General features: G+C 40.2%; 1 long non-coding RNA gene across 1 annotated transcript; it reads right to left on the bottom strand.

Annotated features, from left to right (window-relative positions):
* Nucleotides 1-7,035: 7,035 nt before the first annotated feature.
* On the bottom strand, nt 7,036-14,787 carry LOC121942405. The gene is made up of 4 exons (XR_006105805.1): nt 14,711-14,787; nt 14,313-14,422; nt 8,147-8,208; nt 7,036-7,108 (listed from the first exon to the last, which is right to left on the bottom strand). It is a non-coding gene; the product is annotated as an uncharacterized LOC121942405 (long non-coding RNA).
* Nucleotides 14,788-18,684: the final 3,897 nt, after the last annotated feature.

Below are 18,684 nucleotides of genomic sequence, written 5' to 3' on the forward strand. Positions count from 1 at the left end.
CTTTTGTTGACAATTTTTGATGTTATACTATATCATGAGGTGTTTTTTGATGATTTTTGACATCACAAAATAATATTTTTGATTATTTTTTGACTTTTGACATACTATAGTCTGACTTTTTTTTGACAACTTTTGACTATGTACTTAACCATAACTGTTTTTTTGGGGGGGGGGGGGGGGGGGGGGTATATAGTATACTAATACTAAGACAAACTCTATAGTACATACACTAGTTTCTGTTGTATTTTTTAGCACAATATTCGATTACTTAATTTTTCAATTTCTTGACATACTTTACTATTAAGTTTTTAAACTGTTTTTTATATATAGTATACTATGATTTAAAAAAGTGTATGTTTTACTATAGAATACGTGTATACGTTTTTTTATATACGATCCTATGACTTTTTTGTTGTTGTTGGGTTTTTTTTTTTACATTTTTTCAACATTGTTTAGTAAGACTTTTATTACAGTTCTACTTGACATAATATACTATGACTTTAGTAATTGTTTTGACGAAGACTTTTTTCAGTTTTCTTAATGACTGTACTATGACTTTTTTTCATTGTACTTACGTTTGCGTTTTTTGTTTTTGTTTCAACATACTATACTGTGATTTTTTTCTAACTTTTTTCGACATACTACACTGACTTTTTTTTTTCTTTTTTGCCATACTATACTGTGAATAATTCTTTAAGGCATAATATAGTATGAGTTTTATTATTTCTTTGGCATACTACACTTAATTTCTATTTGCACATTTTTTGACACACTACATTATGAATTTCTTTACCATTTTTTACCATACTATTCGATGACTTCTTTTCATTGTTTTATTGACATACTATGCTATGACATTTTTTGACAAACTATACAATGATTTTCTTTACAGGTTTTTTTTGACATTGTCCATGCTGTGTGAAGAGGCCAACAGAACCACATCATCTACAAAAAGCAAAGTTGCAATTCTGAGGCCTCCAAAGCAGACCCTCCCTCCCCACAGATATATACAGTATACCCTTTATTTAACCAGCTAAAAGACTCACTGAGATTTAACATCCCTTTTCCAAGAGTGACCTGGCCAAGAGTGCAGCTTAAAACAAGGTTACAACTATAAATACAGACAGACAAATACAACTATCACACAACACAAAGAGCGAGCACAACCTCCAGTTAGAATGAGAAAAGTGCAATGATCAAATTTCAGTTACCACTGGAGTAGCAGTCACCCTGACCAATAGTGCTATTTCCTTGACCTTTTAAAAGTGACTTAAATTCCCCCACAGTGATCAGCTCAGACAGTTTTAAGTTCTTCTGTAAGTTATTCCAAGTGGAGGGGGTGGCAAATTTAAAAGCCTTTCTAACATGTTCTGTGTGAACCTTGGGACCGACATCAAAAGAGGACTGTGAGAGTGCAGGCCATATTGATTTTGGTTTTTACACATATATCTACATAAATAAGAGGGAACCAGCCCAAGTAGACTCTTATATATATACCAGGACTATGTTTACAGTATTTTTGACACTCACGTTTGTCCCAGCAGCTTTGCTGATCTGCGTTGAAGAGATTCCTGTGCTGTGAAAAGATGCAAAGAAACAAAATGAATGTGATATTCTTCATTAAAACTTTGAAAAAAATTGAATGTAACCCCTTTGTAATCACCAACATTTTGAACATTAACTAATAGTTGCCAACCAGTTTTCTGTTGGGAGTAATAAATGAATATTAGTTTTAACTCTACTTCGAATTGCTCTTTTTGTTCAACTAACAACCTAAATGTTCACATTTTCATTTTGCTATCATATGACAAAGAAATAGAGCAAATAGTCACATTTAACAAGCTAAAAACAGCTTATATTTGCATATTTGTTCTTGACCTAAACAAGTGCTTATAAAGAAAAGTTAACATTTATTTATCTATTTATCCATTTATTTGTTTGTTGTTTGCTTGGTTATACTATGACTTTTAAAATTTCACACACTATACTATACATATATGAAAGTTTTTTTTTGTTTTACTGTTTTTGACATACTATACAATAACTTTTTTTTATTTATTTATTTTTTACAGTTTTAATGGCATATTACAGTATGAAAAAACACTTTATATGGCATACTATACTACTTTTTTGAACACTCACATTTGTCCCAGTGGCTTTGCTGATCTGCACTGAAGGGATTCCTGTGCTGTAAAAAAAGAAAAGAAAAAAGAAACAAACTGAATGTTACATTCTTCATATAAACAGTTTAGAGGAAAAAAACACATTATATGACTTTTTACAGTTTTAGTTGACATACTATGACTTTTTATTATTTTTGTGGCATACAATATGACTGCTTTTGCTATTTTTTGACACACTATACAAAGACTATTTTGACATTGTATGGAATATTAGCATGTTTTTAGGTGTTTTTGACACATTGTAGTAAGACTTTTTTTGTTTTGTTTTGTTTTGGTTTTTTTTTACAATTTTTCTTTTTGACATAGTATTCTATGATTTCTTTTTTTATATAGTTTAGTTATGAAGACTGTTAGCTACATAACTGAAATTATATTAATGAAATATCCAAAATGTTGGTTTTTTTCTGTCAGCTGAACAATTGCAAGCTGAGGCGAGTGAAAGTGATCAGAGAAACAAATGCCTGGGTCCGTCCCTCCCCTACACAAGCTCTCGCAGCCCACAGATGTCACACATCTACATGAGTGATCCCTGGGCTTTGAAACCCCTCAGCTGTAAGGACGTTGATATGCTTTAGATGAAAAGCCAGACTATATGTGGGTGGATCTTGTGTTTGGCTTTATTGAAGCTGTATGTAAATCTTCAGGTCACAAGTCTGTTGAACAAAAGCCTGGATGGTGTTCCAGCGTCTTCATCACGGTTAGGTTGACATTTCTTGATGTCTCTCAGCTGAAACCGCTCTCTCACTAGCTGGCATCATTTGGAGGGAAAAGACAAAAAAAAAGGAGGCTGGCCTTCCTGTTATTTCTTCAAATGTAGTGTGCATCAAATCACAGCGTTTTTTCTCTTAGCTGGATCCCTTTGCAGCGCTCCTTTCTTGTTGGTCAGTGATGGTGTGTCTCACTGTAACCCTCATGCAAACAAGCGTGATTATGAGCGTTCCCTCGACCCCTCAATTCTCCAAGTCATCTTGATTGAGTGTGGCAGGCAGAGGAGGGGATGGATATAATGGACTCCACCAACTTTAATGAGACAAATCTCAGCTACGGGCTGACATTTTGAAATAGTCCTTGTGAATGACAGTGTCAGCAGTCACCTTTACCAAAGCTTTCCAGGGATGGTCCCTGTAATGATGGAGGGACTTAAAATGGCCTCCGAGGCGGTGGAGATGGGAGTCACAGGATTAGGGTGCAAAGCCACGCCTCTTGAATGGACTCTTCTGCCACACCCCAAATACACACAAATTACAGCTCTCCTTCACCGACTGTGTCGTGAGATTTGATGGAGGGATTAGGGTGAATGTTCGCTGTTGACCACTGCGAGATTTGTTGAGATGAGCCGTCCCTCACATTAAGTGCCCCGCCCTTGCCTTCCTCGCATTCTTCCCCCTTGTTGCGTGTCTGGTGGCAGACAGGGACAAGCTCTGCTGTCATTACAAACTTAATAAGAGCAGAAGTGAGATTGATGAGAAAAACAGAGGCATCAACTGCTCTTTTAATTAACTCTTGTCCCATAATGGTGCCGGGACAGAGGCGCTGAGCAAAGACTGAGACATTTTCTTTCTCTTTCCACCCCTTTCTGTTTTGTTGCCTCGCTCACCCCCGATAATGAACAGCCTTCTGGGACCCAATTACATCCAAGGCTGCATTAGGAGCACAGCAGGCCCAGTGGAAACTTCAGCTGAGTTTTCCCTCACCCCCCCCCCCCCCCCTCCACTCACTGTTACCCTGCTGGAGATGGCCTTCACTTGATTGAATTTTGGATGTAACCCCCCACGCACGCACACACGCACGCATATACACACACACCATCCTCTGTAGTCCCTTACCTTCAACAGTTCTGAACCCACATGTGGTTTATGATGGAAGCAGAAGGCAATGTATGCTTGTTGTGTGCTGTCCTTCACGTGATAACTAATTCTACTGAAAAAGTGGCTTTGTATACAATGTGAAAATTGTGGTGCAAATTGGTGGGCTAAAGCATGTTTGTGTATTGTGTCCCTGAGATGTTATATAAATATATATAAATATTCTTGTGAGGACTTGTGAAAAGAGATTAGAATAAGTTAATTGTGGAGTTTTTAAATAAATACCTGCGGGAAATTATTTAAAAATCTATTCAAGTCTTTGTTGTAGACAATGCTGAGTCAATCAATAATATATATTTTCCTAAAAGGCAAACGTATTAATTAACATTTTTCCTAACATTTTCCTGTTAAAATGCAAAAACATAAACTTCTTTTTGCTTTAAGGATTCAGTATATCAGGGACATGTGCCATCACTTAAAATCATGAAAAAATCATTTGATGATGGTGAAACTTAACATTGAGGGACTAAAATGTTTAATCCTTATCAAAAGCTTAATAATAATGTCAAGATAAAAAGACAAAAAAAATACTTTTCTTGGTTAGGACTTAACTACTGGATGGTAGTAAACATAAACAATAATTAATTTTTTTTTTTTACATTAATTAAAACAATATTTTTCTTATTCTTCAAAAAGGTCAGACAAATGTCTAGTCGTCATCAACGTTATTGCAGTTCATCCTCTGCATGTCTGGATTTGTTTTTTTTAATGGTAATGAATTGAATATTTGGTGAGACACTTAAGTAAAACCCAACCTCATAGTGGCGCTAGAGGAAAAGTCAGGGGATCATTTAAATCAGTGTGATTCATCAACAGGGAGACCAAGAATGTCAGCACAAATTTTCGCAGTAATCTGTCCACGATATTTCACTCTGAAGCAACATTGCATCACTACAGTCACACCATAGTATGACAATAGAATAAAAAGTATTATATTGGTCATTTTTTGTGTTAAAGGTTTAGTGTGGCATCCAGCGGTGAGGGTGCAGAACTGAAGGTTTTGCCATGTGCCAAACATACAGAACTGCAGTGCCTAACATGAAAACGCGACAACACAAATGGTCCTATCAGGAGTCAGTGTTCGGTTTGTCCATACTGCAGAGCAAAATGGAAGACATGTAAGAGAGGATTCACTCTGTATGTAGATAGAAATGGCTCATAGTAAGGTAACAAAATCAGGATTCTTATTTTAAGGAAAAACATAGTTAAGGATACTGCATACAAGTTGTGCAAATAGATGCCCCTGAATCCTACACACTGGACCTTTAACATACTTACAGAACGTTGACAGACACTTCACTAGAAGCCTGGGAGGCCTTTGTGGGATATGTACAATGTGATGTGATGGCTGAATGTCTTTTAGATAGGGGCTGGCTCTAAATGCTATGCTTGGGGACATCCAAGGCATTAATAACAATTATTGGTGTTCTGTAGTTTCCTCAGACACCTTAAGTGTGGCGTATTGACTGCTATGCTGGAAAGAATGTTGCCTATTGATTTGGCCAAGGCAGAAACTGATGGTGTCCTCTTCCTGTAAGGGTGGAATTAATCCTTACATGTTGGCAGCAAGTAAATAACTTACCTACAGTACAACAACCCCGCAGCTGGAGAGCCAACTCAACCACTGTATATCCTCACTGATGCCTTCTGAAAAGTCAAACAATTTAAGGGATGGGCACAACCAAAAGAATGGAGTGACAGGATTCTGAAAGTAAAAGAAAAAAAAATAAAACATTGATCAATTGCTACAACTCCTGCAAGACAATACTTTCAATAGTGATTGTATAAAATCGGTACTTATAACATTTTCATGAACTTTGTTTTTTCATTTGAAAAAGTCAAATTGGAATTTTACCAAACAAAGCAGATACAGTTTACTTCTGTCAGTAAATGCAAGAAATGTAAGAGTGTTGCAGCATGCAGTAATGTTTTTACTGGTCCATTGTCTTATCCCTAACCAACACTTTGTGTATACTGTACTACCATGCTTGGTCTACCTCCCTGTGGACTATACGGTTACTAACAGCTCATCCACTATTGCTTAGGGGTCTTATTTTGTTCTAGAAGAAAGACTTTATACTGTCAAACTCAGACATCCCATGTGATTGAAGGCCGATGGGCATGGAACTCTCAGAGCTGCCCTCAAAGCTGCAACAATGCCTGCTTTCACACAGCCAACTTGTGGTGGGTGGAGTGGAAGAACAAAGGCAGACTTGTTAGGGTTGAGATGCCTTTATTATTCTTTTATTTGGCTGCAATTTCTTGTCTATCTGCCCATATTCATTAAGATTTTGGCTACATTGGCTTGTGGGGTCTGTGGCTCCAGGAGAAATTACTGTATGTGACTCAAAACACATCAAGCGCTCCACTTTTCTTTTGTAGGAATCAACGTACAGAAACTTAATCATAAAAAATAGATTAATATTCCCTTTAGCTCAACGTGTATTCAACTTGCGCGTGCTAAAACTAATGAAATCAAAACACTGATGTGATTCAGGGCATTTGAACAGATAAATATCAGGCTACAAAATTAAATTATTTCAGTTAAACTATAGCAGTTTCCACCCACACAGATAAATTCTCTAATTATGAATAATGGAGAAATCTTTTCAATCACAACTGGCTCAAGACTTTTTAAGCTTTACTGTACACATTGTGAAAGTATAATTATAGTCACATCTGGCCATCTAAGTACTTCTAATAAAAACCCATTCATTCAGTCATCAAATGAGACTCCAAATTCACAAAGACACAAAATAACAAAAACTGTACTATACACTCAATTAGACTCCAGAACTTGAGTATAAAGTACGTAAAAGTAATTTATGAAAACTCGGTGAGGTGGAACAAATCCACCTTTTTGTGTATTTCTAGTGCTTATCAGTTATAGATAAATGTCTGTCCCAGGGATCAGAAAGGTGGAATCTGATGTCCAGATCTGCTCAGGAACTTTCCAACTCTGCCCGCGCTGCTGATGGGAACACAAGCTCGGGGAGGTCATCAGCAGACGGTCTTCTCCTCGTCTGTTGGCTCTCTGCTTGACTGATAATCAGAACTCCTCTGCAGTCAGAACACGTGTAAAGCACAAGAGACTTCATTCAGACAATACATGCAATCACTGTTGATCAAAGAGCATTAAAACTCCTGAAAACAAGGGATTTTACAATGCACTTAATCATAACTTTTTTTATAAAGCAAACAAGATGATGCCTAGGGCTAGGCTTTGTTTAAATTCCCCGGAGGGAGCTTAACAAAGTTTGACAAAATAAATTTAAAGATGTCATAAGGTGTCTAATAACTGAGTTGCATTATGGCAAAAGCAGAATCAAGTGTTTTTGGAGCTTTTGGACCTGGCTGCTTCAATTTTGACTGTTCTTTTTTCATTCAACATTAGTCCTATACCACATTTCTGAAATCCCAGATTTCAGAAATACTTCAACAGAATGACCATTTGTTTATCATTTACTCACCCATTGTTTGGTTAATGTTTGAATTGTAGTAAATGAAGGCCAGGTTTAACAACACCGAAACTATATCAAAACATCTATTTACAAACTCTCACACAATCCCTGCATTCAAATCCAAGTCTCATTTATCCTGCTGCATGCTCTGCGTTTCCCAAAAATATTTATTTTCATTTGCTGCAAACAGACGTGCTACATATGTGAGACTGAGACTGTTTCTGCAGAAGTGTTTGAAATAGTAACAGTTGAACTAGTATTCATGTGTTTGGGAAGTACTAAGTATACGACTGGATAACTAAGACTTAGTTTATACTGTACGAGAAATGTGAGAGTTTTTAAATGGATGTTTAGATACAGATTGTTGTTAATCCTAAAACCCTGTGACTTCAATTAAACATGAATATTTACGGTTTTGGATTCTTCATTCACCGTGGAGGCATGCAAGATAAAGTTTTCTTAATGAATTCAGCAAAACACAGGGTGAGTAACTGATATACAGATGGGCATTAATCAAAAAAAGTCCAAAACACTCAAATGTTAGATGCTGTCAACCGGTGACATTACAAGCTTTGGCTAAACAAGATCATATCCTTTTGTGCCTGACACTTTCATGTCTCAGCGTGAATTGACCCACCAGTGCACTGAGCAGGTTTCCAGCGGCTGTTGTGTCACTGAGGCCTGGTCGATATACAGTAGCTGGGGGGAGAAAACATCCACTGTCAGCTGGCAAATTCACAAGGGCTAAAATCCTGCAGTAACAATGCTGCCCAAATCCCCAATCAGCAGTCGCTTGTTATGGCCTTTTCCGAGTCAAAACACAGCCTAATTGCATGAATGGACAAAAAGGTTGATGTTTTTTTTTTATTTGAGGTCTTTAACCAGATGTAAATTCTTGCAGAATGCAAATTTGCTCTGCTTATTCTGGCCAAGCTTCCACTGTGTCCCAATCCCTCTTAAGCTTGTTGTTGACCGCGTCTGCCAGCTTTGTGTACACAATTGGCTCCTCAGCAATTCCAACAGCATTGTTAATGTCTGCCCTTTTGTGCTGCTCGATTCCACCGGAATAAACAGAATCACACATGCAAAATTATTTTCTAACACAGATAATTAGCCGAAGAAACAATCCAGAGTATGAATAATAATGTGCCTCAGTAACATTATAACTTTTAAGCATGGGAAAAGGAGGGATTTGAATGCCAAGGGAAATGAGCTTATCAAATAAAGCTTGAAAATGTGCAGTGAATGAAATGAGTCAATCATTTTAATGTGAGATGGGAGCCCTGAGGAGAATAAATAAGCAATCGTCACATCATGCAGGGAGAACAAATGAGCATGGTACACAATTAGGCAGGGTCACATTCTGCCAGAGTTGTGAGCGTGGGATGGGCTAATGAGCTGTGTGAGTGAGCGAGCGTGTGTGTGTGTGTGTGTGTGTGCGCATGGGAAGAGAAAGAGGAACTAAAAGATGAAAAAGCTGATCCCTAAGCCCTCAAAATTCTGATGTACAGACTAAGACAGCCAGACACACAAGCTGTAAGTCAGGCAAGAAACAAAAAGACAAAAGTATGAGGGGCTGGTAGAGAAGAGATGGGCTATCAGTCGACTTGGCATCTGGGGCAAGTAGACGTGCGGGCAGACAGAGCGATGGGCAGGTACAGCAGCCAAACAGACAAAAAGAAAAGAAGTGCATCAGAAGGACCAACGGCACAGAGCTTTCAAAGGCGACTCATAGTTATTAACTATTCAATCACATAAAGGAGAGCTGAAGGCGTGAAAGGTTGCGGACCGAAGCACTTTTGCTTCAGTGCATTAAGAGCCTGGTCCAGCACTCTTGCTACGTGAAAGAGAAATAGATTGCCTCCCAGGAAGATGACTGCTCAAAGGAGTTGGCTTTTTCCCCTTAATAACAGCAATCTGCTGTGAAAATCTAACCCTAAGTACCATTTACACTGAATCTAGATAACTTCTGCTCAGAAAAGCGTACAATATGAATATTTCATTCCCTGATATACAAATAAACAGAACAAGCCCCCCCGTCAATCAGGGGACGTTCTCAAAGTAAGTCAACTGGAAGAGCAAACTGCTAATGAACGCCATGCTGCTAGAAACAAACATTTTAAAAATGTCACTGGGGGAATGTTGTGGCCAAAATGGGGAAAAAAATCTGCACAAGAGTATAAAATGTATTTGATTGTATAGACATCGGTGTAATAACCCGTTTATAAAAAGGAAAATCCGAAGTGAAATACAATGTTAATGACGTATACAGTGACATATACACAACATCAACCAGAGCATGAAGGCCGTCCCTCAATTGAAGTAATAGCTCCATCTTTGGCATTTAAGTCAGATATGGACGCACCCTTTAAGCCTCCCGCCCTCCTTCTCACTGGCCTAATTCCCCTTCCTCAGTGGTGGATAAGAGGGATCAGAAATCCATCCATATGCATGGCCAACTATCTGTAGAGGGGATGTCAGGTCTCAGCCCGGCCAGCTTTCTGAAAGTACTGGTAATGACACTTAATGAAAGCTAGGGAGCTGAGCTCTGAGGGGGAAAGCCTGTATATGTGCTCCCTCAGCCCCCACCCGGCGTCCAGACCGGGCCTTCAGTCGCCATAAATAAACAAACATGCTGCGTGAGGATAGATGTGCTATTTCCCTAGCCTCTCTCATGCCATTCCATCCACTGATTTATCTATTTATTATTATTCCCTGGATCTCTGGTTTGCTTTCAGCACACCTCAGTACACCTGGCTGCCTGCAGGCTTTTTTAATGTCCCAAAACATCAGCCGCACTTTGCTCCAGTCACCATGCGGCCCTTAATGGCTGAGTTTGAATCAGCTCTCCAAAAATACACACACACTAAGAGCTGTCGGAGCACCGTAAATCCAGGAAATATGCAGACATGTCACAGATCTCCTCTTATTAGCAATCATTCCACTTTCTGTAATGGATTAAAAAACTCGCAGAACCCCTCCTAACCCTATTTAGGATGTCATCTTCTCAATTGGACTAGTTCAGAATACAAAGGAGCTCTTGTGCCTCTAGTGATGCAGCTGATATGGCTGAAGCTGAGAAGAGAAGGGTGAGGAGGGCACTGCGGTTGCAGTGATGCCTGTGTTGAGAAAGGTGGAGAGGCTCAAAGTAAACAGAAGGAATGAGGGGATAGAGAGGCTCTTCTTAGCACAAGCCCCTAATCAGTACAGTCAACACATGGCAGATTGGGTTCACATCTTTTTCCCCCTCGCTCTCGCTCTGCCTCTGTCCTTCCACTGCCAAAACTTATCCCTTCAATCAGCCCCAATTTCCCTGCTTTCAATCTGAGAGGATATCAGATAGGAATGTGTTGCAGGCAAATGCCAGGTAACACAAATCTGGCTTACTCTGAGGCAAGGTGATATTGGCTGAGAAAAATGAGATGGCTTCCACTGTGGGACACCATTCCCCCAACAAATAACACGTTCTCAAGCAACACATGAAATTCATATTTTATTTAGTAAACTTTAGAAGTTTCCATGGTGATGCTTGGGTGACGTGTTTACTTTGAAGTGCTGTGTGTGATCTCGGTGAACACTAACAGCAACTAACAGGTATCTGTCCTTCTGACAAGGGGAGAGAGCATCCTTTGGTCAGTTGGGTGAAAAGTCTGCTAAGTCTTGAGGCTTAAACTCTTCCCAGAGAGGGAGTTGAGACTTTCTCTTCTGCTGCACCGTGTCCTTTGATCAACGACATTTCCCAACATCTCCCAGTTAAATGCACAAATGTGTTAACAAGCTTTAGCCATCAGTGGAAGCTGTGCCACACAGGTAGGGATGACACAAGCCGACCAGAGTCGTGCAGATTACAGTGGGGGAGAGGAGTGCTAAACATGGCTGTATGTAAAGGAGAGGCTCTGCTCTGTGAGATAGAAAGACAAAATGTGTTGGGGCTGCATTAGCAGCAGGACCCAGAGGCACAACCCGGGGGGGGCGGCGGACTTCAAACACTGATGTACGGGCTGTTCAGGGCTCTCAGGCCGCTGATTTCACAGCCAGAGAACACAGACCATTAGTCACACAAACACACTGAGGCCTATGCTAATCCCAGAACAAGCAAAATCAACATGACAGCCGATAAAATCCTGAGAGTTATGCTGCAGCTTTGCTTTTCAGTGATACTGTCTGTGATGTGCTGGTGAGTGTTTGTATTGACCCGTGTTTCAGATGAGCCACTCTAGAAACACTCGTGCTGTCTGAAAGCTCACTGCTTTGTCACTGACACTGTCTCTGGAGTCGTTCAGAGCAAAAGCACTGAACATGTAGTCACAGAGAGAGGCTTGTATAGATTTGCAGTCTCCTTTACAGGAGAAGCAAGTTTTGCCAGGACTATGACAGGTCATCAGAGTAGAATGAGCAGAGCTAAAGTCATCAAATCGTGTTCTGTCCGCGTACCACGCCACCAATAAGGATGACTTTACAGTGTCTGTGGTAGTAACAAGATACTAATTTTCTTTTGATCATGCGGACAGACTTGCAAGAATTCTGCACTGGGCTTTCAAACTGGCCTCAGAGGCCGAACAAGAGGCATGTGACAATGTCATGTGCTTAGAAAAAGCAACTTTTGTCTAAAAAGACAACACAAAAACATCACGTACTTTACTCAGAGCAATATAGGGCTGCTTGATTATGATAAAAAATAATAATCACGATCATTTTGTTTGATATTGTGATAAAATCATAGTTATTTAACATGATTACTCACTGTCCTCCAGAGCATCATGCAGTTATTGAACATTAACTCTGGTGTTTATTTTTAACACTGGACGTCCTTTAACTTTAAATACAAGTGAACTGAAAAACAATGAAAGCTTTGTGATGCAGCCACGACTGTAACACAGCGAAATACATTTTGAATTGGGTACAATGATTGTCATTGTAGTGACACTCCCAGCTGCTTCTAAACAGATAATGGAGAAATGTCTGTCTGGTGAGTCTCTCCTGAGTTAGTGAAACAAAGGCTGATCCACCTTAACAGTCCACCTTAAGGGAGCCTGGTCTGTTTCCAGTGGGAAGCTAACTTAGCTTGCTAACTTCGAGGCTAACTTCTGTCACTTTAATCAGCTGCTGGCGAGCTAGACATGGGCACGTGTCTCGGGTCTTCCGGGGTTGTAGCATTTATTCTTTAACAAACAGCCTCAACTGTTTGACACATCACACAGCCGCTTTTCACGTCAAACTCTCTGCTCCTCTCTGCAGCCTCACTGTCACCATCACCGGCACATGCACGTTTGCTCTCCCCGCTCATGCTCGCTGTCGCTCGTGCTCTCTCTCTCGGCTGTCTGACAGCGAAGTTTCAAAACAACCAGAGAGGCAGCGCGCTGGCAGAAAGCAGAAAAACTTCCGGGTTTAGAAACATGTAAAATACCCGGATCTACTGGCCCATAGAGCATGCGCAGTAGAGATTAACGGCAGCCAAACACGGCCGAGTGTGCCTGAGCGGGTAACTTCCGCCAGCAGAGTGATTTCTGGATTAGCGCCTCGCTAGTTTGAATGAGGCATGATTGTATTAATGGCAATCTAAAAAAATATTGTGTGGCCCTTTTAGACTTTCCAAAAGTTATAGAACCAGATGGTTAACATCTAGACTGGGACTCGCTGTTTTCAACCCCTGCTGAAACTTCGGTTTGCACTTTGGAGCATGAGCAAAGGGTGCGCTTGTTTTGCAAAATAAAAGACAAAATGAAAGCAACATCGTAAACTAATCATGCTGCATATAATCGTTTTATCTGGATTATCTTGTTTTGAAAATCGAGGGAAGCCAAAATCATAATCAAAATTAAAATCCGATTAATTACCCAGCCCTACTGCAATATATTCTGCACCTAATGCCCCCTTTAGATTAAAGAGAGACTTACATCAAACTGGACAATATTGTCTTCGATAACCTTTTCTAGTTCTTCTACTGCACCACAGACCAAACCCAATATCACTGATGGCCACGGTCGACAGTGATGTACACCTCTACATGACTGCAGAAATCGGATGACCTTAAATGCACACTATGCAGGACTGATAGTTACTGTTTTTAAACACACTGCCAGAGAAAGTGAAGGTAAAAGTCTACCCCAGACTCACTCTCTTTTGATGTTTAGCCTCCCTATATTTACGTTTGTTCGACACTTTGTTTCTTGGATGCATGCTGCTTACAGTCTGGCACCAGGCCACTAAATTTTTATATAGCCCGACCTCACCCGAGTGTGTTGGGGTACAAACATAGAAAATATGAAAATGCAGGCAGAGGGAGGAGTCTGCAGAAAAACGCAGTGCTATACACACTTCTATTGGGTCATAGGTGATGATTTAGAGAGTTTACTTCTTTATGGATTTATACATTGTTTTTAAGTATACTAAAATTTCTAACTAATAAAATAACTTAAAAATATCAATATTCAATATAATGAGGAAAACTGACAATGAGGGCACTGTTTCTTGGTTAGTGACAGAAAACAACAAAATGACTGTATTAAACATTAACAATAAGAGAGAAAGAGTAAGCGCAGCTGGTATTAGTGAATCAATACTGTAAAAAATAGCTTTAAAATTGTTTTAAATATTCATAATCAATATGTACCATTAAATGTATTTTTTAACAACACAAGAACCAAAGTAAACTGAGTTAATCATGCTAAAATATTGACAATATGCTCAAGTACATTCTTATTCCATCTGTTATATGATAACCTCAAATATATAATTCTTTTAAAAAACTGTAAAAAATGTGTTGATTTTGCCCAGTGATGTTATTCTCTGGGTGTATATACCTGGATCTCCTCCTCTTCAATCCTCCTCTCATCAAGCTCAGCTTTAAGTCTCCTGACCTCAATTTGCTGATCTTCCCCACCGTCCTGCAGGTGGATTCATGTGCGCCTGCCTGTACACACACATACACAAAAACAAAAAGTACACTGTATTTCACACACTGTTGCATTTGAGAGCAAAGCACATAAATATAACTCTCCTCTGTCCACTTTCTCTTTCTTGGCAGAGATGGATGATCCTCGTGCTTTGCTCTTTTATTTTCAGTGCCAGTTTCATTTGCTTGCCTGCAGCAATGTAGGGATATGATAAAATGTGCATTAGCTATTGTTGGGATAGAAACCAATTATTGTGCAAGTGCAGGGAGACCTCTGCAGTAATGTGGTGTGTACTTAGGCCTTACTTATGTTCCAGGACCGTCTGGTTGACAGTGGAGAGCATCTTGTGGACACGAGAGCCGTCTGACTGAACACAAAACCTCCACCTTGGACAGAGACGGAGACAGAGGAAGAGAGAGATGGGAGTAAAGGACAGAAGCAGTGGGAGGGAAGTAAAATTTATATAAAAATCCCCTATCTACAACATACAGCTGCCGCTTTAATGTACTTCTGTTTTTATAGACTCAAGCTGGGAGTATAAAGCTTGAAAGGAAGAGAGGCAGGGGCTCTGAGAGGCAAGAGGACATTTATGGTGTTAGACTGATGGAGTCTATGTGTGTGTTTTTGTTTGGTCTGGACTACCTTAAACTCATATGAGTTCCTGAGAGATACAATCACTACCTTTATTAAAATCACATGCTCCTCCCAGACTGTCAGCAAAGCCTGCTAATATTTGCGCCACTGCAAGTTGAGCACTCAGCTCTGCTGCAAACCTGACGAAGAAGAAAACATGATGAAAGATTGTTTGAGCAATACTTTCTTGCACAGGAATAACACCAATAATAAATAAAAACTAAAACCACATTTGCTTTATGACAACAAAATTGGAGACCTTTAAATGTGTGCAATTCTCATCACTGTATATGATTAAATACTACAAATGCAATCAAAAATTAAACATATATGTATACAGTCAAGGGTGTAGGTTACGTTTAAACATCGGGTGGGACCACAGACTGTATAAATGGATTTAGCTACTATGATGTCACTCATAAGTTTGTAGACTTGGGTTTTGAAGCCTCGAGTTCGGCATTTTTGCCATCACCATCTTGGGTTTTTGGAGCCAGAGTTGACCATATTTGGGCGAGAGGGTGGAGCTGTGGAAGAGTGAGGGGTGGCTCTGACTCACAGACTGCAGCCACAACTCACAGACAGCCTGTCACTCAAGCAGCCCGACCCCTAAATATGCATAACTTTGGGCCTAAATAAAATCAAAACATAAAAGAAAAAAAACACCTCTTGTACAGTTGTCATAAATGTTAAAATTAGCTATAGAGACCAAAACTGTTTTTTTGTACCAGGCTGTTGACATTACTATTTCTGCCGTAAAGCTGGACATTTTAACATGGGGGTCTATAAGGATTTACGGTGTTTTGGAGCCAGCCTCAAGTGGCCATTTGATGAACTGCAGTGTTTGAGTTTTCCGCTTGGGTGGGACATGTAACGGGAAGTTTGGGGGGGTCCTCTGCCAGACAATTTTGAGAATCAAAAACTTAATTTCCTAATTAATCATTTCTCTGCAAGAGTTGACTATTGATTCTTTCAAAAATGAATCACCAGTAATGTGGATATAGTAACTTGCTGGGTAGTTAAAGACAAATATAAATTAATTAACGGTTAGCACAGGTAAGACAATTAAATAACTGCACTGTGATACAGCCTTTAAATTCAGGAAAAGACAACACTTACATATTACCATATCCAGAGTCTAAGATGATATCTAGCGTCATATCACAACATAGATATAATATCAATACTTCCTAGGGGGGACACATGCACATGTTCTAAATATTGAGAGAGGAATGTCCACTGCATCCGTCCCCCCTGAAATCTACATTTGTGTATACAGTACACGTATTAAAAAGATGCTGAGGTCCCTACACCAGCTTACTATGAGAGTGCACATCTTGAAGATATTTTAGGAGGAGTGACTATAATTAACAAGGGGTTGACAAACTTTATTGTACCACAATTCAAACTCTAAGTCATTTGATGATCCTACCACCACTAAGACCTCTATTTCCCTTAGAATGGTGCACAGGGGATGCAATAAGGCAGAAACATGTCCCTCATCCAAGGGCCATCACCTCTTCACTGCTTCTGAACCAAGATATTGCCAATGCCATTAACACTGCCTGCCCAGCTCCTCCCTTTGTCAGGTGATAAGGTCACTTTTAATAATGTTTATGCATTTACTTAGCATTGCACTCAATATCATAGCTTACAGATCTAGTCAGGATCTATGTCTCTACCACTAAGGCTGCCACCTTATTTTTGTGACACACTGGGTGGCATTTAAAAAAAGAACTCGGATGCAGCGTGACTTAACCAAATTGTTGTAAAAAAATGAATCACAGAATTTGTGATAAAAATCTGTGCACAGCCTGTTAGTGGCCACCTTATTGTGTCACTCACTCCCCCAGCTTCAGCCCCACAGCCATTTCCTGCTAGTCAAGGAGACAGAGGCTGTGAGCACACCACCGCCATCACAATGACCTTTCCACAAGCCCAGGGAGCACGCAATGCAGAGGAGAGGCAATAAAAGTAATGAAAGAAGCAAAGGCAATTAAAGTGGTGTGTGTGAGGGGAGCGTGGCGGAGATGAGCCTAACTGGAGGCGGCCCTGGTATGCACTACAGCTCCACATCCCCCATAATCCCTGTGTGATCGCAGAGCAACCCTGGTGTGCTCCCAGTCTGATCATCCTCTCGCAGCATTCACCAGCTAATCCGTGCAAAAGGACAGCCATGCACACACACTGCACACACGCACATATTAAAGTCATTCAGAGATACACATATTTCTGCGCTCACTGCTAGTGTAATTATTATAGTCTGCATACAATATGTGCTGCACCACAAAATGAGGAAACTACTAAAAATAAATTACCAAACACAAACACATTCAGGCACAAATGCACACACATGTTTAGTTCTAGAAAATGAGTTGCTCTCCTCCCGCCCTCTGCAGCGCAGCGTTTCCTCGCGGCCAGTGAGAATCATTAATGCCCTTCCTCTGATGCAGCCACACAACCAACAGCAATTATTTCTAAAAGCAAAAAGTGAAAACAGACAGCGGACGCACAAATATACACAGCACATAATCATTATTTTTTTGTTAGGCTGGCTGTGTGGGGGTTGAGGAGGTGGCAGCAGCTTGGACTTCATTTTCTCTAGCGGAGTTTACTGACCGCAAAATGACAAGGATGCTTTTCCTAAACCAATTAAGAGGCAGCAGCGCTGCTGTTACCATGTGACACTGACAGCACTTAAGGAGGCTGACGCCAGGCCGCAGAGATGGACCAGAGATGTGCTCTTAGCTTAGGAGTCAGTACATATACACGCACATACAGAGAAATGCACATGCATACACTCATGCATGAACAGTCTCAACACATCAATAAAAGGAGAGCAGAGAGCAAGTAACATTGCGTACACCTGGACGCTACACCAATACAAATATACAACTAACAAAATACTAAATACATGAGCTTTGAAGTATTGAGGTCAGAGACTGATAGTGGCTAAAATGAAATTAAATAAAAAACTATCCAGCTGGTAACATCAGAGAGCATTAAATACAACTGAACATTCAGGCCTTGAGTCCAGAAAAAGACCTCATTATCTAATCAGCTTTAGGAGTACAGAGAGAGGGCAAAGCTACAATCTCCCCTTTTCTTGACAACAGAATCTGATCCTGCCTGTAGAGTACAATTAGTGAACAGTGTGACCTCTGGAGGTTACGACGGAAAAGGGCTGTGTGTTCTACACTAATGACCAGAATGGTCTGAAGGAGCCAGCATTGTGCCCCTTCTTCGTTATGGCTATCTTAAACTAATACCCACTGTTGAGAAAGGAGATGAGACTCCTTTTCCTTCCTATTATAGAGCACTCACATCATTGTGGTGCTCGGGGCTTGTAGGGCATTGGCTGGTCAAAGTGCCGCTTAAAGAGGGGAGAGCTGGTGTGTAACTAGGCCTGATCACTATCAACCGTGGTGCTGGCTGCTCAGGTGCTGGGAGCGGTCTTGAGCGACTGAAATGCATATTCTGAATTTGCAACTCATTGTGTAAGTGTCTATTTGTGGACTTTAGTCTGATCATGTCTTTGTTTTGATGCTTCGCTCTCTCCTGCTGACCTTCCGTCTGTCAGCGGGAAACTCCTCTGCTGCAGATGGGAAATAACTACGGAAGCACTGAGAGGTAAATGAGAAAAATAATT

Source organism: Plectropomus leopardus, chromosome 1, assembly GCF_008729295.1.
Source record: "Plectropomus leopardus isolate mb chromosome 1, YSFRI_Pleo_2.0, whole genome shotgun sequence".
NCBI lineage: Eukaryota > Metazoa > Chordata > Actinopteri > Perciformes > Serranidae > Plectropomus > Plectropomus leopardus.